At 48.4% G+C, this 22,515-nt stretch overlaps 1 protein-coding gene across 2 annotated transcripts in view; it reads left to right on the plus strand.

Annotated features, from left to right (window-relative positions):
- STK10 (serine/threonine kinase 10) overlaps positions 1–22,515 on the plus strand; it is a 112,353-nt gene that overhangs the window by 30,305 nt on the left and 59,533 nt on the right. The gene's annotated exons all lie outside the window — the stretch shown is intronic.

Below are 22,515 nucleotides of genomic sequence, written 5' to 3' on the forward strand. Positions count from 1 at the left end.
GAGACACACAGAGAGAGGCAGAGAGAGACACAGGCAGAGGGAGAAGCAGGCTCCATGCAGGGAGCCTGACATGGGACACAATCCTGGGTCTCCAGGATCATGCCCTGGGCTGAAGGCAGGCCCTAAACCGCTGAGCCACCCCGGCTGCCCCCACTTCTGTATTTGAATATCAAATGGGGGAGGGGATCCCTGGGTGGCTCAGCGGCTCCCTGCATGGAGCCTGCTTCTCTCTCTTTCTGTGTCTCTGCCTCTCTATGTCTCCCTCTCTCTCTCTTAAATAAAATATTAAAAAAAAAATGAATATCAAATGGGGGAAAAACAACTCAGAATATTCTAGACCAACGCTCTCCAGTAGAAATGTAATGTAAGCCACATATATAATTTTAAATTTTCTAACAGCTATATTAAAAAAATTAATTTAAATATTTTTTAACCTAGTATATAAAAAATATTATTTTGACCTGTAATCAATATAAAAATTAATAGTAAGATATTTTACTTCATTTTTCATTCTAAGCCTTCAACTCATGTGTGTGTTTTACACTTTTAGCACATTTCAATTCAGGAACTAAATTTTCATCAGAAATCTTTTTTTTTTTTTTTTTTAAGATTTTATTTATTTATTCATGAGAGACACAGAGAGAGAGAAGCAGAGACACAGGCAGAGGGAGAAGCAGGCCCCATGCGGGGAACCCAATGTGGGACTCGATCCCGGGACTCCAGGATGATGCCCTGGGCCGAAGGCAGGTGCCAAACCGCTGAGCCACTCAGGGATCCCCCCTTCATCAGAAATCTATATTTGGATGTCATTAAATTTACAGCTGACAAAAGTAGATGCAAAGTTGTATCAATATTCTTAAATGTTTCCTGGTAATGGAATTGAGTGTCAGTTTTTATTTTTGAAATTTTTATTTATTTATTTATTAAAGATTTTATTTATTTATTCATGAGAAACACAGAGAGAGAGAGGCAGAGACACAGGCAGAGGGAGAAGCAAGCCCCATGCGGGGAACCCGATATGGGACTCGATCCCGGGTCTCCAGGATCACACCCTGGGCCAAAGGCAGGCATTAAACCGCTGAGCCACCGAGGGATCCGAAAATTTAAATTAGTTAAAAGTGAATAAAGTCATACATTTAGTTCTACACTAGGCACATTTCAAGTGCTCGATAGCCATATGTGGTTAGAAGCTACTGGATTGGATAGTGTAGACAATGCAGTCTGGATGTGGACCACGGCCCAAAAATGAGTGAGTGCAGGAAACCCTGGGCTGCCCTGGTGAATTTCCTTTAGTTTATAATGGCTTCTCCCCACCAACATCCTTTCCTCCCCCAACCCTGAGCCAGATTTTGGTCTCTGGGAAAGTCTTGCAAGGGTTGGGTCTGTTTTCCAACGGGACAGGCATTATGGGAGTAAGAGAGAATGGGATGTTGGAAAGTAAGTATTTAACAGTCACCTCCCTGAGAACAGCCCTGGTGTATAGCATCTGCCAATTTCTGTGGTGTAAACATTCCCACTTTGGTTAATTTTGAGTGACAAACACCATGTCACTGACAGAGCTTTTCAAGATTTTATTTATTTATTCATAAGAGACACAGAGAGAGGCAGACACACAGGCAGAGGGAGAAGCAGGTTCTATGCAGGGAGCCCGATGCAGGACTCAATCCCAGGGCCCCGGGATCAACCACTGAACCACCCCGGTGTCCCTGGGAAGAGGTTTGCAGTAGCCCTCGTGATAAAGTATTTCTGAGTACAGGTGTGGTAGATGTAAAAAAAAAACTTTAAGAGTATGGATAATAGTAGAATGTGGTAAAATAATGAATTTTTGAGTGTTTAAGATCTTTGTTTTTAATCTCCAAAAATTATGAAGTTCTATAACTTAATTTTTTAAATAATGGTTGTGTTTAACACTCTGCTTATCGAAAGTCCTGGAACTATCCCCATCAGGTTCCCAAGCCAGCAAATGCTAGCTCTGGCATACCTCTGCAGCCAGACTGGAGGTGTGTTGACTAAACTACAGAATGCTGCATCTGGGTGTCACACAGCCATCCAGTCATTTGAAAGATGAGACAACCGCAGACCAGAAAGGGTCTGGGATTTACCCAAGGTCACACAGCACATTAGTCACAAGGCCAGACCCGCAGAAGTCTTCAGAGACTGTGGGTGAGAGATGTAGGTACTCCTGTTACACTGTCTTATAAAGCGCTGTCCACAGCTCCCCAGAAGATCACACCCAGCACACAGGCTGGGTCCCAGGCCTCTTCTCCCATTCTTCTAAGCTACTTGGAGGCAGCACCTCCAGGCCTTTGCACATCTAGTACCCTCTTCCAGACATGCCCTTTCTGCCGTCAGCAAGAGCCTCCCTGCCTCCCTGAGGCCTTCTCACTTCTCACACTTACCTCTAGGTGGAATTTAGCTCGTTTTCCTCTCCTCTCTACTCCATTCGTTCTCTCCTTCTACTAGGCACATTTTAGCAGTGACCAGTCTTGGTGTCACTCCGGAGATGGGACCCTGCTCATTCTCGCCCAGGGCTGGTCCAGTGCAAGGGAAGGAGTGAAGGTCCAGGCTGGTCTTTTCTAGAGAGCTGAGGCTGTTTGGGGCCCCTGGTGCCCTGGGGAGACTCAAGTCCCACGAGGCACATCCTGAGGCTGACTTCGGCCTTGGTTTTGAAAGCAGCAGTTCTTTAGCCAGTGAGAGATAGTAGGGAGAGAAGGAATCTTCATTCCTCTGAAGGTTTTCCATGTGCAGAATTGAAGAGGTGAAGGTGACTGGAGGCCTGCTTTTGCACAGGGTGAGGATTTCCAAGCCCCTCCCCCATCCGCTCCTGACCACAGGTCTTGGTCAGCCCCCCCCCTTTTTTTTAAAGATTTATTTATTTATGAGACACACACACACACACACACACACACATAAATGGGAGGCAGCAGAGGGAGAGGGAGAGAGAATCCAGGCAGACTCCCCGCTGAGCTCAGGAGCCCAATGCGGGCTTGATCTCATGACCCTGAGATCATGACTTGAATGGAAACTGAAAGTTGGGCACCTAAGTGACTGTGCTGCTCAGGCACCCCACTGCTCAGTCCTTTGACAAGGGACAGACTTGCTGTCTTGATCTGTTACCTGTTCACCCCTGGACATCTGGCCCCGGCCTCCAGAAACTTCGGTAATCTTGAGGGAATTAAGTCTGCAGCCCTGGCCGATGGCAGTATTTATTTATTTAACCAAATCTCTGTTGGATTCCGTCCTCGTGCCAAGCCCTGTCCCAGGCCCTTTAGCCAAAGGCAGGCAGGCAGACCCGGTCTGAGGACCCAGAGGGTGTCGCAGGACCAGCCATGAGGGTCCTTGGCTTCATGCAGGACGGAAAGGAAACTTGAGCCAGCAGGAGGTGAGGCTTAGGGACTGGGCAAGCCACCTTCAGTGTGTGTTCTGGGAGGCCTCCCTGAGGAGGCAGCATTTGAGCAGAGCCGGTGGAGGGAGGGCCACAGCGACAGCAAGTGGAAGGCCCTGGAGTGAGAGTGTGTGGAGACAACGAGGGGCGGTGTGCCCAGGTTGCGGTGGCGGGAGATGAGGGCTGGGAAGGCGGGAGTTGTGATCTCACTGTAGATGTTGTAAACTCCTGGGGGCCCTCAAGCGGGGCAGTGTCTACCCTCCTCTTTGGCCATCGGTCCGACTGGTGTTTGAGTGCCCTCGCTTCTCCTCTATGCCTGTCAGGAGCATTTGTTCTCTTACTTGCCCTGAAGCAAAAGAACTGGGTCCCGTCCTGTGTCTTGGTGCCAGTGTGGATCTTAGCTTAACAACCCCTTTAGTACAAGTGGAAATGAGGATGACAAAACCTAATCCTGTGGTGAGGATTCAGCGAGGCATGCGGGTCGGGTGTGGGCAGCAATGCCTGGCACAAAGTGGGTGCTTAGTTAATGCCATTGTTACTCTCTCCCCTCCTCTCCCAGCCCTTTATTCCCATTCCTTATGTCTTCCAGCTCCTTCTACCCTCATTTTCCTGCATCTCCCTCTCTTTTGGCTTCTCTGCATTTTACTTGGTGAACCTTCCTGAGGCTTCACTGTGATCATGTCCCCCAAAACAATAAGAAAGGTAACATTAAGGTGGAGGCCTTTCAAGTGTGCACAGCAGGCCTGGCCACCCTGGCCTGCCCTGGAGACCTGGCACAGGTCAAGATCAGAAGTCCCTGTGCCCTGGGTTTCATCTGGTCAGAAAATTTGCGGTGAGTCTATTTGCCCAGCAGTCCCCTTGTGGAGTACCAGTCAGAGCAGTGATTCACCTGCTTGGCATGGAAGGTCTGTACAATCCTGGAGCCTTCCTGGTTTTTTTCCTGGAACTAACTGGCCTCAGTGCTGAGTCTCTTCAGTATTTGTATGATCCTATTGGTAGGGCTGCTTCTTCCACACGTCATTCATCCTGCTGCCTCTGTAATAGTTAACTCCTTTTTTTTTTTTTTTTAAGTAATTCACTTTCTAGAAATTAAATACATTTATTGAAAAAGAAACTTTCATCTCACTGTCCTAAATGGAAAACTAGGACCCACTTGCCACAAACAGAAATAAGAGAAAATAAACCAATTCTGTTAAATTCCAGCTCGACCCCTTTGCTTGCCAAGCCTTCAGCCTGGGCACTGCCAGGCTTCAGCCTTGCTAAAAGGCAGTTGTCACAGTACGGATTCCCCCCTCCCAAAGTGGCCCCCAGAATAGCCCCATGGACTCTGGTCTCCCCCAGGATTTGGATCATTCTCTGTGTTTGGGGAGCTGCCCTGGACATTGTAGAATGTTTAGCAACATGCCTGCTACCCAGTAGATGCCAGTAGAACCTCCCTGCTTAGTCTGACAACCAAAATTGTCTCCAGATGTTGCCAGATGTCTCCCCAGGGTGGGAGGGGGGCAAAATCACCCTTATTGAGAACTAGAGGACTTTCATTCAGTCTTCTGTTGTTGGGGGTGGGAGGGCGTCAGCCATGCCAGACAGGCTGTGAGCCATGGCCCTCACCTGTGTGTGTCAACCCTTAGAGCAAGTTGCAGACTGATGATCTCAGGCCAGATTGGGCCTGTAGACACTTTTTTGTTGTTGTTGTTTTGTTTAATTTTATTTATTTATTTATTCATAGAGACAGAGAGAGAGAGAGGCAGAGACACAGGCAGAGGGAGAGGCAGGCCCCACACAGAGAGCCCGACGCAGGACTCGACCCAGGGTCTCCAGGATCACGCCCCGGGCCACAGGCGGCACTAAACCGCTGCGCCACCGGGGCTGCCCGACACTTTTTTTTTTGACATGCGAGACATTTTTAGAAATTTGTTGCTAGCATTTTGTCAGATTCTGGTCTCGAAAATTCTAGATATGTCACTGTGTAGGCTACCTTTCTGCATGGCAGCCATCGACAGGGGCCCCACAGACAGGGATGTGCTCTCCGACTAGCCTCAGACCTCAGCACTCCCGTGCATTCCTGGTACCGAGGCTCTTTGTCATTGGGGTGTACCACTGTTTAACTTCAAGTAGAATTGAGAGGAAATATTTCTCATCACACATCTCTATCAAAACCGAGGAAAGTAAGGATAATCAAGAGGATCGTGTCCCTAGAAAGTATGTGTAAGAGCACAGTTTTTCATATATGCAGCTTCCTTTGCTCCATAAGTTAGCTACCCAGACCTGGTGAGCTCTGCAGCCAGGACTTCTGGCCTAGGGAGTCCAAAAATAGGCTTGCGAGGGCTCTGTGAACTTCCTGAACATGTATACCAACGTGTGCGTGTGTGTGACCCAGAAGGAGTGACTGGGGGCTTTTCAGAGAATGACTTCTTGTTTGAAAGTAAACATTCTGCAAAGAGGAAGTGCAGGTCCCAGGGTCACAGTGCAGGGTGTGGGTGGGAGGGTGTGGGTGTCCACACTTGTCCACATGACTGTATGACCACATTTCATCAGCCAGGGTTTCTGTGGCTTGTTGCTTTGGGCTAGGAGGGCAACTGTTGATCACTGACAGAGATTGTGTATCTAACCTTAAACAAGCCAGAGCTATAAAGAGAAGGTGGTGTTAGAAAGTAGCTAGCAGTTTTGTGTACATCTAGAAAGTCGCTCATTGTGGCAGGAGCACTAGGCTGACGTCAGGAGACCTGAGATCTTCCTGGATCTTTGACTAACTTGCTGTGTGACTGTAGCCAGGTGCCATCCCTTGTGTGTTCCTCGCTTCCTAGTCCACGGGGTGAGGGACTTGGAAAAGTTGATCTCAAGGAGGCCTTTCCATCTTAGTTGGCTCATTTCGTTTCTCTGAAATCCGAATTCTGGATCCATGGACAGCAGTGTTGTGGGGCAGGACCCCTTCCCATGGACTGTAGGGTCCTGGTACCCCAGGTACCCCCTGGTATTCACTAACCTCTCCTCTCCCTCCCTCCCGGATTGGGTCTATGGGGCACCCACTTGTTGGGACACATTCATGTATCCACAGTAGCCCTTTGTAAAGCACCTGAAAGTCTGTACAGGCTTCTTAGTCGTTTGAGGCGGATGTGTTACTACTTTCTTGCCTTTCCCGTTATACAGATAGGTGCTCTGGGACTTGGGGAGGGAAAGCAGGGGAGGAGGTGTGACTTCTTGGACTAGAGGGTGAATCAAGTGGCAGGGTGGGGGTGGTGATAAGACAGAGTCAGCAAAATAACTGGCCTTTGTTGAGTTCTTTCATGATTATCTCACCAAATTGTCACAGATCTATGGGACAGAGATGTGGTCACATCCATTTTACAGATGTAAAGACTGAGGGTCAAAGAGAGAGAGAGATTCATCTTGACTAACAGCTAGGTTTGAATCCAGATCAGCAGGGCTCCAAAACCTTGTCTCCTCCTCCCTGGGTGCCAGCCTGGGCACCCCTGGGAACAGTTCAAAGAATACAGGGTGTGTCCCCCTGCCCTCCACCTGAGGAGCCCATCGTCTGGGGCAGAACATAGCTTAGCAATACCTGGTGGGGAGGGGATCTGTGGCCAGAGGATCCACCTGGCTTCTCCCTCAGGTGCAGCAGGTTCCTCCTGGTGCTGCCGGTGTCCCTGTCCGGGCACAGGTAGAGTCAGGTAGCTGGACATGTGGATGGACAGGGGGCCCACTGTCCACACTGGAGTAACCTGGGGCTGCCTGGAATCCTGCTGTTGGCATGGCCAGCCTGGGGTCTGTGTGTCACATTCACAGGAGCCAGAGTGACTCTGGTCCAGGGATTTGCCCACCACGTTCCCAAGCATGTCCTCATGGGTTTTGTTTGCTATCTGACCCAGTCAGCTGGCTGTCATTCCTCCTCGGCCCTTCAGAAGCACCTCACATTCTTTCAGTCCATCAGGCATGGGCTTTGGAGTCACCCAGGCCTGGGTTGGAACCTGACTGCCCCTGTGCTGCCGTGTAACCCGAGACATGACTTCTCATGCTTTAGAGGCTCGGTTTCCTCACCTGGACATGGAGGGTGATGACAGCTGATTTCACAGCACTTTGTCTAGGGTCGGAAACCCAGCATGTCCTGGTTGGCAGACAGTAGGAGCCCCCTGCCAGGCACTTAGCTAACAGGTCTGGGGGGGTGTTCAAGGCCTAGATGGGTAGATAGTCATGTAAACCAGGCCCACAGGCTGCATTGAGGGCGGGCTTTTACTGTTTTTTGAAATAGCACGAACCTTTATAAATTGACATCTCTCTCATAAGAATCCAGAGACCAGGAGGGGCACCGCTAGGAAGACAGCAGTCCAAGGAAGAGAGGAGACAGCCCCATGGCCCCCAGCCACCATCCGGCTTGGCTTGAAGGATCAGCAGCTCTGGCTTCTTGGGCCCGTATTTCTGCCTGGGGTCTCTGAGCTGGCTGAGTGCAGCTGCCCCGGGGATGGGCACCTGCTGCCCTGTCTGCCTCTGCCCCCTGCCACCCTTGGGTAGCATGTATGCCCTGCCGGGCCCTGAAAGGCACAAATAATTCCAGTCCTGGGTGGGAAGTGGGGAAACAGAGGATGGATGGGGGCCATGGGGCTGTTTCTTCTCTTCCTTGGATTGCTGTCTTCCTAGCGGCGCCCCTCCTGGTCTCTGTCAGGCCTCGGGCTTGTGTTGTCACCGAGGGGACTTTAACTTTTGCAGCTGTTGCAGAATCTGGGGCGGCTTTCATTCATTCATTCATTCATTCTCGCACTGGCTTGTGGACTCTGCCCTTCTCTCCCTTCCTGCATCAATGAATGTTTATGGAGCACCAGCTGTGTGCCAGGCCCTGTTTCAGGTGCTGAGGGCACGGACACAAAGCCTTGCCTTCAGGGAAATTACATTCTAGGGGCAGTGGGGTTGGCGTGGAGAGGTGGACAAGAGACAAAATCAGATTGCACAGCCCATGGAGTGACAGATGGTGAGGTGCGCTGTGCACACGTGAGTACTTAGACTTGCCTGGGATGCCCACTGTTCCTCCCTGCGCCCCTGCTACTCTTGTATTGCTCCTTCACGCTGTCGTCAGGTGCCCTGGGGACCTGCCATGTGCGTCCAGCTGCCGGCGTCACGAGTGGTAGCCGTGCACTTACCGAGCTCATGGGAGGGCTTCTTCACGCCATCCTGCTGGATCACTACCTGGCGGGGTGGGGGTGGGGGGTCCTCCAGGTGCCCCCACAAGACAGATGAGCAAACCGGACTACAATCCCTGAGCTTGCCCCAGGGGGGCTGTTAGTCATCGTCCCAGCCAGAACTAGAACCCACTGTGTGGGTCTGCAGTGCTGAAACCCCATGTTCACCTTAGTTCATGCAGGTGTGTTGGTTTCTTGGCGACTTGTGTCCCTCAGACAATGAGTTGAGGAAGGCCGGGGCTTGTCTTGGGGATGCAGTAAGACAGGCAGGCCTACCCTGCACCATTTTCCTGGCTCTGTGAGCGGGCCAGCGCTGGTCTGCCTGTGGTGCCACGCTGCCACCCCCCAAGCCTTTGTTTCAAATCCTACTTGTCCTTTAAGGACCATCTCAAATGCCACAAATGTTTAACAAATTTAGTTGACAGTGATATCTCCGACCCGGCAGACATTTCCTGTGACCCTGCTCACTCTGCATCTTAAGGATTCAGGAGGCCATGGGACCCTCCATTCTAAGTCCTTTTCCACGGCCCTGGCTCATTGCTCTCCGGCTCAACAGGGGCCCTGGCACAGCTGGCTTAGGGAATGGTGGCTGGGCACACCGATGGTCAGATGGGATTAGAAATGTCTGTGCCGACACACAGCTTCCTGTGTCTCTCCCCAGGGGCTGCAGGTCCAGTTTGCATCTGGTTCCAAGGCTGAACTTGGCCTTTCCTGAAAGGTGGTGTGATGAGGATGGTGGTGATGGTGATTAACCATCCTAATGATGATGGTGATTGTCACTTGTCACGTTCTGACTAGGTGCCAGGCACTGTGTTTTTTTACCCGTGCGATCTCATTTAATCTCCCAAGACTGCATCAGGGTGGGAATGTGTTTCCCCATTTTACAGAGGGGGACCTGGAGTCCCACAGTCACCCAGTAGCAACCTCTGGACTCGGGCTCAGGGGACTTTGATCCTGAAGCTAGTGCTCCTTACCTCTGGGCAGGACGTGAGGGGGTTAGCACCTCCAGATTCGGATCACCTCAGTAGCACCCCAGAGCTGCCTGGGACTTGGGCCAGCACAATAGGATGCGGTGCCATCTCCACCTCCACATCCACCCCAGGGATTGTGGCACAGGGGCCCTAGAATGTGCTAGATAGGCTCAGAAGCTCACTGGATCATCTCTCCTCCCTCCTGCCTTGCAGAACTGCCCCTCTACCCCAGGAGCCCCAAGATCACCCCCTAGGCTCTGGGGGCCCTTCCTGCCCGTTGGGGCTGCTCGGTACACGTGGTTCCTTCTGCAGGCTTTCTGTGGATGTGGCAGGCATGGCTGAGGGTGGAGGGAGGAGGCACAGCGTTCCAGGGAGGCCTTGTGGGTGTGGGCTGCCCCTCTCAATGGCCATATTGTTTGGCCTGGGGCTCAGAGGTGCGGAGGTTTTGGGACTCCACCTACAGGGACAGGCTGCTGAGAAGCTGGAGACATTTTTGTGTTGACTCTTCTGTTTTTGGGTGGCTGCCCCGTGGACTTCTTTCCACAGACCTCTATTGAGTAACCAGAAGCCTCTTGCCTTCCATGCTGCTGGGGTGTCCCCCCACCCAGAGGCCAGCGCCTCTCAGAGCAGGGAGGCCTGGATGATTGTGGTATCTATCGCTGCTTCCCCGGGGACAAACAGGCCCAGAGAGGCAAAGGGCCCACTCAGGGCTCCATGCCTTCAGCGGCTTTGTATCTTGGAGTCAGACAGACCTGGGTCTTTGTCCTTGTGTGCTCCATCCCTTATGTGCTGAGGGGCTGTGGGGAAGCTCTTTCCCCACCAAACCTCAGTTTCCCCATCTGTAGAAGAGGGTAAGTGTAACGGCTCACATAAAGGAATGCTTAGCGCAGGTCCGGGAGGCGTTAGGTGTTCACTCACGGCAGCCATCAGCTCTGCTCCCTCGGGCGGCAGCGTGGGAGGGACTGGCCTCTGTCTGGCTTTCTGTGCTGAATCTAGCCATCAGCTATGTTAGTCACCCTTTGGCTGTTCTGCCCTGATTTCTGGGCATTTTAAGGCCACTGAGGTGTTTTACTTACATGCATTCATTTATATATCCAGAGGCTCCACTAATGGATGATATGAATGGACTTTTATTTATTTATTTTTTTTAAGAATTTTTTTTTTTAATTTTTATTTATTTATGATAGTCACAGAGATAGAGAGAGAGAGAGAGAGAGAGAGAGAGAGAGAGGCAGGCAGAGAGAGAAGCAGGCTCCATGCACCGGGAGCCCGACGTGGGATTCGATCCTGGGTCTCCAGGATCACGCCCTGGGCCAAAGGCAGGCGCCAAACCGCTGCGCCACCCAGGGATCCCTGAATGGACTTTTAGAAGCGTAACCTGCTTATTCAATGATAAAGTGACTTGAGTTACTCACCTCGAAGTCCAAAACGTGTGTTGCAAGTGACTTAGAGCTGTTCAGAGCTTCATTTTCCAGGTGTGAAGACTGAGGATCAGAGCAGGAAAGGGGTTATGGCCGCCCCACAGAAGGACCGCGGCAGAACTGGGAGTCTGTGCAGACCTCCTGGCTCTGGCTTATTTAAGTTTAATTCTAGGAGTGTTGCCAACATGCATTTATTGAGCACCTTATGTGTCCTCACTCCGTGTTCTTACTGGCTTCAGGGAAGGCCAGGGAGGTGAGGGGACCCAGGCCCAGAACAGAGTGTTGGTGCCTCATCTCTGGCCTGAGCGTGCCTCAGTTGTCTCTCAGGGGCTGCTGGGCTGTGGCAGTGCCAGCCTGATTCTGCTGCTTGGCCCTGCTGCCCGTGGGCTGTAAAAGTTAATTTTGAAACCCTGTGGGTGGTCCAAGCTTTCTCTTATCTGGGCTGGGACATCCTAGCTCCCTTATCTCTGGGTGAGCAAGCTCACTTGGTATGTGTGAGCTGACCGGTGGGGCCCAGTGAGGGCTGGAGCAAGGAGAGAGAGGGGCCCTTTCCCCAACCCACCCAGAGGCTGTGGCTTCCTCCTTGAGACATGAGGAAGGGGGAGGGGGTCACTAGGTCTCTTCCACTGGGGAGATGAACAGAGCCCAGACTTGGCACTCAGGTAGTTCCCAGTTCGGGTCCTGGCTCTGCTACTACTCATTTCATACGTTCACAGCCTTGAGAGGTGTGTGGTGTATTGTCCTTGGCCCGGAAGGGACTAGCTGTGCCATCATAAATGTTTCTGTGGACCTAGTAGTCACTTTCTGGTACAGATACTCATGGTCTCTTCTGCAGCCTCCCTCTCTTTTCTCTTTTTAAAATTTTTTTTAATTTTTTAAATTTATTCATGAGAGAGAGAGAGAGGCAGAGACAGAGACACAGGCAGAGGGAGAAGCAGGCTCAATGCAGGGTGGCTGATGTGGGACTCGATCCCGTGCTCCAGGATCACGCCCCGGGCTGAAGGTAGGCACGAAACTGCTGAGCCACCCGGGCTATCCCCTCTCTTTTCTCTTTACTTGGAATTGGGTTTCAATCCATTCAGTGGTGAACAATTTAAAAAATTTTTTAATGTTTTTTTTTCTTCTGGTTTTAGTTTGTTTGCTTTTATTAAAAAATGAAAAAGAGGGATGCCTGGGTGCCTCAGCGGTTGGGCATCTGCCTTCAGCTCGAGGAGTGATCCTGGGGTCCTGGGATCAAGTCCCATATCGGGCTCCCTGCATGGAGCCTGCTTCTCCCCTGCCTCTCTCTCTGCCTCTCATGAATAAATGAATGAAATCTCTAAAAAAGAAAAAAAAACCCTTTACTCAGAGAGACCTTAATCTCTCTGAGCCTCAGTGTCCCCATATGTAAAATGGGAATAAAATACCACTGAATGCTAATAACAATTGGCAACATTTATTGAGCATTTCCTTACTCTGTGCCCGGTAATGTTTTTAGTGCCTGGCATACATTATCCTGTTTAATCCTTACAATAAGCCCCATGAGGTATAGGCATTTTTTAGGATACCTACCTTAAATCGTGAGTGGAAGATAACCCACACAAAGTGTATGGCATAGGGCTTGGCACAGAATAAGTTCTTGATTCCAATTAAATGTCAGGAATGGGGAAACTGAGGCTGACCCCAGGTAACTGACCTGACAACCCCTTACATCTTGGGGAGGTTGAGGGCATGGAGTGAGACCATATAGGTAAAACAGCTGCATACCTGGGGGTTTCTTTGTGTGTGACTTAAAAGAGTGGAAATCACCTTGGTGTTGATGTCTAGCCCCAAAAGGTGGGTCTGGTAGAGAGGAGAGATTTTTAATTCTGGCTCTATCTGTCTTAAGGAGCATTGAGTTGACTGATGTGCACAGCTCTGAAGAAGCTTATACAGTATGCATCCCCAGGCTGAAAAAGGAGAAGATACTTCTTTAATTGAGCTGTGCAGGTGCTGTGCTGTGTGCACACCTGCCTAGGCCTCCGGCCAGGTGGGCTCATTTCCCAGATGCGGAGATTGTTTTTTTGTTTTTTTTGTTTTTGAAAGAGAGCTTCAGGGGCACAAGGACTGTTGTTTCTCGCTGCTGTCTTCCTGGTGGCCAAAAGAGCACGGGGCAGGATAGGTGCCTGATGAATCCGTGAATGAATGAATCAATAAATGAGTGACGGGAGAGGTGCTGTGACCTGCCAAGATCACATAACAAGGCCGTGACCTTATGCTGTGCCACGACAGCTGCTTAATCTAAACTGATGCGGAGGCAAACACAGGTTTCCAGTTTCGTCTGGCCTCCAGCCAGAGAAGCAGCCAGCAACTGCATGCTGTCCCCGGCCAGGCACCCTCTGAGCGTGTGTACGGGCTGGCGTCTCCGGGAAACGAAGCTCGGGAGTGGGAGGAGGGAGACCTGCCATGGTGAGGGTACTCTGACGAGAGGCCCGGAGAAAGCAAGCGCCTCTCTTACCAGAATGTGCTGCCTGTGTCCGAGCTCAGGCTGACCTGCCTTCTTAATGCAGGGCCGCTGTTGTGAGCCTCCCGGCCCGCGTGGGCCAGCGTTCAAATCCCAGCTCTGCCTGCACCAGCTGTGGGTTCTAGGGGAGGGCGAGAGAGGAAGTCCCATCTTACATGTTGAGTTGAAACCTTATAATGAAGACATTCAGAGGCCAGCAGGGAAGATGCCTGATATATTGTAGGCCCTCCTAGTTGGTTGGGGAAGGGGTTGGGCCCAGGGAATGGGAGCCTCTTAAGTACGAGCACCCGGTTTACATCTTGGCCTCACCCCTTGTGAGTTGGGGCCTTGACAAGTTACTGAATCTTTCTGTGCCTCAGTTTTCTTGTCTGGAATAGGGGATGGTGAACGACAGCCTGTGCACAGTCTGGCCCACCCCTTGTGTTTGTAGATGAAGGCTTGTGGCACACAGCTGTGCCCATCTGTTCTGGTACCTCTGGCTGCTTTCTGGCGACAAAAGCAGTCTGCTTGCAACAGAGACCATATGGCTGCAAACCTGGAAACATTTACTATCTATCTGGCCCTTTATAGAGAAAGTGTGGTAACCCTTGATCTATAGAGTGGGAATAATAACAGCATTTACATTACAGAATTGTGTGTAGATAAAACGAGAGACTGTGAATAAAGAGCCATGAAGGGCACTTGGGTCATTTTTTTAAAACATTTTTTTGAGAGAGAGAGAGCACGCACAAGCGGGGATGAGGGGCAGAGGGAGAGAGAGAGAGAGAGAGAGAGAGAATCCTGAAGCAGACTCCATAACCAGCACAGAGCCCCACACGGGGCTGGATCCCATGACCCTGACATCATGACCAGAGCTGAAACCAAGAGTCTGACTCTTAACCTACTGAGCCACCCAGGTGCCCCGAACTTGGGTCCCATTTTAAGAGCCATGCAGTCTCTTGCTCTGGGATCTTATTCCTTCCTGCCCGTAGCTCTCCTTGGGCTCCTTCACCCAGTCCCTCATAACCACTAATGTCTGTCTCTGGATTTGCCTGTTATGGACATTTCATGTAAATGGAATCATATATGTGGCCTTTTGCTGTCTGACTTCTTTCACTTGGTACAATGCTTTCAAGGTTCATCCATATTGTAGGATGTGTCAGTGCCTCATTTCTTTTTATGACTGAATCATATTCCATTGTGTAGATAACACCACATTTTGTTCTGTGGGTTGCCTTTCACTCTGTCGATAGGGTCCTTTGATATACAAAAGTCTTAAATTTGGATGAAGTCCAATATGCTTATTTTTTCTTTTGTTGCCAGTGCTTTCAGCATCATATCCAAGAAATTGCCAAATCCAATGTCAGGAAGCTTTTCCCCTGTGTTGTCTTCTGAGAGTTTCATAGTTTCAGCTCTTATGTTTTGGTCTTTGATCCATCTTTTTTTTTTTTTTTTAAAGAATTTTATTTATTTATTCATGAGAGACACACCCAGAGAGAGAGGCAGAGACACAGGCAGAGGGAGAAGCAGGCTCCATGCAGGTAGCCCGACGTGGGACTCGATCCTGGGTCTCCAGGATCACACCCCGGGCTTCAGGCGGCGCTAAACTGCTGAGCCACCGGGGCTGCCCTGGTCTTTGATCCATCTTGAGTGAATTTTTATATATGATCTAAGGTGTAAGGGTCTACCATCTTCATTCTTTTGCATATGGTTATTTTAGTTTTCCCAACGCCATTTGTTGAAAAGACTGTCCTTTCCCCACTGAATGGTCTTGGCATCCTTGTTGAAAATCATTTGCCCATATATGTAAGGGTTTATTTCTGGGCTATCTTTCCATTCATGTATATGTCACTCTTCCTTTAGTACCAGGATGTTTTGATTACTGTAGCTTTGTAGTAAATCTTGAAGTCAGGAAGTGTGAGATTTCTAACTTTCTTCTTTTTCAAGAATGATTGTTTTGACTATTAGGGGTCCCTTGATATTCCATATGAATTTTAGGAAAGATTATTAAATTTTTATAAAAGATGCCATTAAGATTTGATAGGACTTGCACCTGTAGATGGGGTAATATTGACATCTTAACAATGTTGAGTCTTCCAGTCCACTAACATGGACTGTCTTTCCATTTACTTGCACTTTCTATAACTTCCTTCAGCAATGTTTTATAGCTTACGGAGTATGAATATTTTGCCTTCTTGATTAAGTTTTTTTCCTTCCTAAGTATTCCTGAGTTATTTTCTTCTTTTTTGATGCTATTGTAAATGGAATTGTTTCCTTTTTTTTTTTTTAAGGCTTTATTTATTCATGAGAGACACGGAGAGAGAGGCAGGCAGAGACATAGGCAGAGGGAGAAGCAGGCTCCATGCAGGGAGCCCGATGTGGGACTCGATCCCGGGATTCCAGGATCATGCTGAGCCAAAGGCAGATGCTCAACTGCTGACCCACCCAGGCAATCAGTCCCAAGATTGAGTCTTGATAGGTTGCATAGTTTTTTTTTTAATTAATTAATTAATTAATTTATGATAGTCACACAGAGAGAGAGAGAGGCAGAGACACAGGCAGAGGGAGAAGCAGGCTCCATGCACCGGGAGCCCGACGTGGGACTCGATCCCGGGTCTCCAGGATCGCGCCCTGGGCCAAAGGCAGGTGCTAAACCTCTGCGCCACCCAGGGATCCCGGTTGCATAGTTTTTAGGAATTTGTCTAGGCTATCCAGTTTGTTAGTGTACAGTTGTTCATAGTACTCTCCTATAATCTTTTATTTCTGTAACATCAGTAGTAATGTCTCCATTTCTGATATTAGTAATTTGAGTCCTCTCTTTTTTTTTCTTAGTCAATCTGCCTAATCAACATATGTTTTTCATTATCTTGGATGTATATCTAGGAGTGGAATTCCTGGATCGATTGGTGGTAATGCTGTGTTTAATATTTTAAGGAACTGCCACACTGTTTTCTAAAGTACCTGCACCATTCCCCCCATCATTGTACAAGGTTTCCAATTTGTCCATATCCTTGCCAACACTTATTGTTGTCCTTCTTTTTAATTCTAGGCATCCTAGCAGCTGTGAAGTAGTATCTCATAGTTTTTTTTTTTAATTTTTATTTATTTATGATAGTCACAGAGAGAGAGAGAGAGAGAGAGAGGCAGAGACACAGGCAGAGGGAGAAGCAGGCTCCATGCACCGGGAGCCCGATGTGGGATTCGATCCCAGGTCTCCAGGATCGCGCCCTGGGCCAAAGGCAGGCGCCAAACTGCTGCGCCACCCAGGGATCCCAGTATCTCATAGTTTTGATTAGCATTTCCCTAATGACCAATGATGGGGAGCATCTTTTTATATCCTTATTGGCCCTTTGTTTCTATTTTGGAGAGACATTTATTCATATCCTTTGTCCATTTTTAAGTTGGGTTATTTGTCCTTTTATTGTTGAGTTGTAAGAATTTTTTATATATTCTGGATACTAGTCTTTTATCAAAATATATGATTTTCAGGTATTTTTCCCATTCTATGGGTTGTCTTTTCACTTTTTCAGTCCTGCACTTTGATGTACAAAAGCTTTTATTGTTGATGAAGTCTGTTGCGTCTATTTTTTCTTTTGTTGCTTGTAATTTTGGTGTCATTTCTGCCCACCCGATCTTAACTAATTGTCATATACTCCTTGACATGCACTCAGGTATCCACAAAGCCTTTTTGTAAAAGATGAGAGGATATTTAAATAATTACATATGTATTATATATATGTACATATGTACATATATGTACATACTATTTATATATACTTCTTTTGGGAAAATACTCATTGAGGTAAACTCCCATTTTTTTCTATCTGACCATCTTTAATTATGCAAATCCCTAAAGCCTCTGAAAATACCCAGGGCTTCTCAAACCATCCCTTGGTAAAGGCTTACCAGGATGACCTTATATCCTACCCAAGCCCTTAGCTCTTCGGTTAGAAGCACAAAGAATAAGGAACATTGATGAGGAACTTCAGGTTAATGAGGATAAAAAGGATAATTCTGCCGGTTTGCTCCCAAGATTTCTCTACCACCATCTTAAATTAGTTTTTGCCAGGAGGAGGGGAGATGTGGCCCCAAGGTCCAAGCTTCTTGCCCTTTTGCAAATTCTTATAGAGCAGTGGTTCTCAAAGTATAGTCAGGGAACCAGCAGCGGCACCCCCTGGGTGCATTTGTTGGAAATGCAGATGCTTGGACCCTACCTGACACTGCTTAGTGAGGTTTTGTTTTAACAAGTTCTCCAGGTGATTCTGATGCATGCTAAAGTTTGAAGACCACTAGCATAGTGTTTTTAGCTGGTAGCACTTAGAGATGACTAGGAAAATCTTATTTGCCAAATGAGATGGCATCCTCGTCCTCCCCTTTCATTGTTCTAATTCATCTTCATCATCTCTTGCCAAATGTGAGATCAGATGCTTTCGGTAACAAGAAGTAGAAAATCTCAAATTAGCCTAAACAATGGAAGAAATTAATTGGCTTGCATATTTTATTTGAAAAGTCCAGAGGAAGGTCAGATTTGAGACAGATATCGAGCATGGCTCAGTTACACTGTGATCTCTCTGCCCTCCTCTTTGTATCAGCTATGTCTTCATGCTGGCTTCCCTCATGGTTGCAAGACGGCTGCCTGTGACCATCGGGGCTTCGTGCTTCCTAATTGTCTCTAGAGGGAGATATCATGGCATCTCACACCATCAAGCAGAGCTCACCAGCTTGGCTGTGCTTAGACCAGCCCTGAGCCAGCCGTCAGGGCAAGAGGCAGAGAATTTCCCTGGTTGGGTTAGGCCTCCTCTCCCCACTGGGGATGAGGTGAGTCTCACTCAGCTACCATGGCTGTTTCACAAAGGGGAAGGAAAGAATGCTGTGTTGGCAGGGGGAAGACAACCATGATGCCTTGGCCTTTTGCTGTTTGTGCCAAATCCACTGTTCCTCTGCTTTCCCACCCTCTAGAGATACCATATCTGATGTTGGTGGTGGCGGGGTTCCTCTAAAGCAGAAACCCTGTCTGTAACACCCTTTATTGAAACACTCTGGTGCCTTTCTCCAGACATACAGAACTCTCAGGGTCAAGTTCATACTTTGAGATGTTCGAGTTCTAGTTCCAGTTAACCTTTGATGAACCCCTTGGAACATTCCACCATTCCCCCCTTCATTCTCTTCCAGGCTATTTTGCCTCTGCACTTGCTATGTTTTGCTTACACTGTCGCTGTGCTGCTTCATTTGACAAATTTGCCCTTCAAAACCAGCTCTTCTCTGGGAGGCCCTTCTCTGTGGATGGCCACAACTTTTTTGATAACTTAGTCATGATGTGCCTATATTGGCCTCTGCCTGTGGTCTTGGGGCAGGGACCTGTCTGGTTCATCCTGGGTCCCCAGTCCCCAGGCTTGTTAGAGAATAGGAACTCAGTATTTGTTGATTGAATACTACTTTTATGGTCCTGCTGTGCCTAGCACTGTGAAGCCCCCTGGTAGTAGTCAGTTGGTACTTGTCAATGAATCAATAAACTGATCACAAACTGCACTTCACCACGTCCTGAGAAAACCTTGAGCCACAGTGCTTGCTGCTCTCAAGGGAGCGTGAAGGATGAACCTCTGATGGGTTCAGGGAGTTGGTCCTTGGTACTTGTAGCTGTTGCATTTGGGGCTTGGTGAGGGCTTAGGGGCCTTCAGCTCTGCACCCAGGAATCCTTGACCCTAAGAAGCCTCTTTTCATTCCTAGACACAGTGGGCACAGGCCTGCTGGGGCTCTAATTGTAGACAGGCATAGATATCCCATCTCCCTTCAGTTGAATAGATGCATCTATAACCAGGGGTTATTTTAAGACAGTTCTTCCCATTAAAAAAAAAAAAGTTTATTTCTAATATTTTTATGATGCCTGTATGTTGAGTAAAATGTGGAAAATATATACCAGTACAGACTACCTGTAATCCTTCCCTGGGTATTAATGTATGTGCTTCCATTCTGTTTCCCTAGCATGAATATTTAGTGACTTCCTAAGGTATTGGGATGCATATTTTATTTTTATTTATCGTTATTTTATTAATTGAGATTATTTTGTTAATTACCCGACACATTTCTGTGGAAGTCTCCTGCAACCCTGCCACTGACAAGCTGAAAGAACCTTAAGACCCATGTAGAGGAACCTAGGAATAACTGTCATGAAAGGGACCTTTCTTTTTGGTATCACATCAAGACAATAAGATGTGAAAATTTTAAAACCAAAAGGAGAAAAAAAAACACTTAAAGGGGGAAGAAAACCCAAACCATATTTTGTTATATGTGAGAGTATTGTCAGGCAGTATTTACACAAAGGTTAATGGAATATCACTCTAACACATTTGTGATGAATACCAATGAGTGGTGTTTCTTCAGACTTCTGCAGGATGGTTATCTTTTATTTATTTTTCTTTTTTAAAAGATTTTATTTATTCACAGGAGACAGAGAGAGAGAGAGAGAGAGGCAGAAACACAGGCAGAGGGAGAAGTAGGCTCCATGCAGGGAGCCCGATATGGGACTTAATCCTGGGACCCCAGGATCACACCCTGAGCCAAAGGTAGATGCTCAACTGCTGAGCCACCCAGGCGTCCCAGATGGTCCTCTTTTAAAAACATTTTATTGGGGTCCATATATAAGTTGTGAAATAGTGTGGGTTTAATCTTGGCATAGAGTCAAAAGTTGGTATGTTTATTCCCGGGAATAAGACCAAAGCTAAGCCCAGAGCTTCTCAGCAGCCAAAGCAATCAGTCAATCAATCAGTCAATCAGTAAATTTTAACAAATTGCAAAAGGAAAGTGCATGGGGTCATGGGGATCTAGAATTGCAGAAGAGGAAGTGAACTAGATTGGCAGAATGTTCAAGCTTTCCTAGTGCTGAACTCTGGAGAGGATGGTCATAGGGACCTTGTGTCATGGTATTGTGTAAGGGACAGTTCCCTGACAGACACAGGAACTGCCAGAATTTGGTCACTTCTTGCACTGTGGTAATAACAGTGGGTGTGGTTCTAGAAGGCATGGATTTATAGGAAGCCTGAATAACATGGTCTAAGTGTGATACTTGGTGGTTCTGTTTGCTAGAGATTCAGCAAGGGCTATTAATTGGTGTGGCTTTGCTATTGTGCTTTCATGTTGAGACTCTCATGGAAGTGCCTTGATGTTGGAGGTAACAGCAATTAGTGCCATTTTACAGATGAAATTGAGGCTTGGGGAGATTAAGTGACTTACTCAAGGTCACACAGCCAATTTAAGTGGCACTATCAGGACTTGAATTCAGGTCCATCTTGTCCTTTGCGACTGCAGGCTGTGAGAGAAGAGGGAATCGCCTGAGCCTGTGCTGCGTTCACTGCGTGGGCAGAGTTTGGACAGTTGTTTTGTAAACACCACCTCATGTAGTCCTTACAGTAACTCTGGATGGCCCATAGTATTCTTCTGTTTTACAGAAAGGCCACACAGGTATTAAGGGGTGGAGAGGCAGAGCACGGGCTCCTGACCTGGGTTTGCTGAGGGGACTTCAGAGTGTACAGGATTTCAGTAGAACTGCATGCAAACACTTGTTCCTATTTGCATTTTTCTGGGTGAGAGGAGAGAGGTTACCTTTCATAGAGTCTCAAAAAACAACACAAGTACAGAAGAATCCCAGATCTGTGAGCTCAAGGAAGGAGTCCTAGCTACAGCTCTTACTGACTGAGCCCAAACTGGGTGCCTGTTGCTCAGCAAGGCTTGGATGACCTTGCCAAGGTCATTCCCTTGGGGTTTGGGTGTGTATTCCCCCCCACCTTACAGGCTGCTCAGGTAGCAAGTGGTTTTCCATAATGACACATTTTGCTTCATACATTGCCTCTCATGTCTGGGCTTTTCTGGCGTTTCTGGGCAATTAGTAGGATTTTTCTGTCCTTCTGTGGAGCTGAGAATTGTTAAAAGGCAGAATGAGATGCTGTACTGCAAGAGGTCAATGGCTGTGTCCAGGTCCCCTCCGGTCCCTGATCCCTGGGAACAGTCTGGTGATTGGATGGATGACTGGCAGAAAGAAGTTCCTCTTCCCACTGTCATGGGTTGTCAGACATTAATTCATCTGTGATGGCTTTTATTCAGGGTCACTGTAGTTTTAGAAGTCCTAGAGAAGGAGTACTAGCCAGGCACGGCTGGAGTGACCCCAGGAGCCTCAGAGGCCATGTCCTTCCTTCCTGGCAGGAGGTGGTGTGCAAGCTGCGGTATCTCCTTATGTGGTTCTCTCTCCTGGCTGGCATGGAGCCTTCTACAACATGGAGCAGGCCTGTCTCCTGCCCTAGGAGGTTAGGAGGGCCAGCACTGTCTTGCTATCCCCAGTAGCTAGCTAGTACTCTGGACCCCTGCTTGACCCACTGTGGCCTGTCCCCCTAAATATAGCCCAGTGGTGTGGCCCATGTTAGAGCAGTGGCATCAGCAGCCCCATCTTCCAGCTGAGAAAATGCACTCAATTGGAGTGCCTTGCCCAAGGCCATAGCAAGTGAACAGTGGGTCTGGGACCTGGGTCCAGCCATCCATTGCTACATTGCCTTATATTTACATTGCCGGGAAGCCTCTGGAAGTTCACCACAAGCTGGAGACTCCATGGAAATACGGAGGCCCCTCCTCCTTCCTCTGGCTGGAGAGCAGCTCTGGCCCAGGGATTTCTGGTTGGCACCAAGGGCGCTCTGCATTCTTTGCATCCTTCTCTGGCCCCCACGCTGCTGGGAGCCCCCTGGGGGTATGGGTCTGATTGTGATCCTGGGCCCACTGCCTAGTGGGTGTGTGGTGAATGAATGAATGAATGCATGTGTGAATGAATGACCTGGGGAGGTTGAAAACCTTTCTAGTACATGACCTGTTACCAAATAATCTGCGACCTTGGTCAGCCCCATCCCCCTTCTGGGCCTGTTTTTTTTTTTTTTTTTTTAATATTTTCTTTATTTATTCATGAGAGACACACACAGAGAGGCAGAGACACAGGCAGAGGGAGAAGCAGACTCCCTGTGGGGAGCTCAATGCGGGACTCGATCCCAGGACCCTGGGATCACCACCTGAGCTGAAGGCAGATGCTCAACCACTGAGCCACCCAGGTACCCCACTGGGCATGGGTTTCTAC

Source organism: Canis aureus, chromosome 4 (genome assembly GCF_053574225.1).
Source record: "Canis aureus isolate CA01 chromosome 4, VMU_Caureus_v.1.0, whole genome shotgun sequence".
Taxonomy (NCBI): Eukaryota; Metazoa; Chordata; class Mammalia; order Carnivora; family Canidae; genus Canis; species Canis aureus.